Source organism: Mandrillus leucophaeus, unplaced genomic scaffold, assembly GCF_000951045.1.
Source record: "Mandrillus leucophaeus isolate KB7577 unplaced genomic scaffold, Mleu.le_1.0 Scaffold30, whole genome shotgun sequence".
In the NCBI taxonomy this organism is placed as follows: domain Eukaryota; kingdom Metazoa; phylum Chordata; class Mammalia; order Primates; family Cercopithecidae; genus Mandrillus; species Mandrillus leucophaeus.
This window is the reverse complement of record NW_012103143.1, coordinates 5,273,837-5,274,335: the sequence shown is the minus strand read 5'-3', so window position 1 is coordinate 5,274,335 and position 499 is coordinate 5,273,837.

Sequence of the window (499 nt, the reverse complement as noted above, 5' to 3'; positions counted from 1 at the left end):
CGTTCTCTGAAGATGTGCAGGCCTCCAACTCTTAATACATAAGCCTCAAACCCAGGAGCTTCTCTGGGAGGGAGGGACTGCTGCTGAAGGCGGTGAGCATCTGGGTTAATCTAAGCCACAAAATATTTATAATGTTTTCCCCAGGACCGAAAAGGTGGCTGTATCTCACATCCCTGATGGTACGGTGTCCCAGTTTCTAGTTCTCTATAAAACAGTTACTCTTCCCAGAAAGTTCTGGCGTGCTCAGGACCACACAGCGTGCACTCCACAGAGGTGGCTGACGGTTTCATGGTTCAGGTCGGACAAGAAAAAAGAGAAGATGATTAGATGGAAAACCTTACCCCTTTCTGCAAAACCTGGTGAATCCTGGAAAGCAGCTTCCGGAAACAAAACCGGAGGGTCACATCTCCTTTTCCTAAACTGAACCTAGAACAAGACACTTGGTGGTGTGTGTGGCTATGGGCCCACCAGAAATTAGAATGTCAAAAGAGGTCCTACT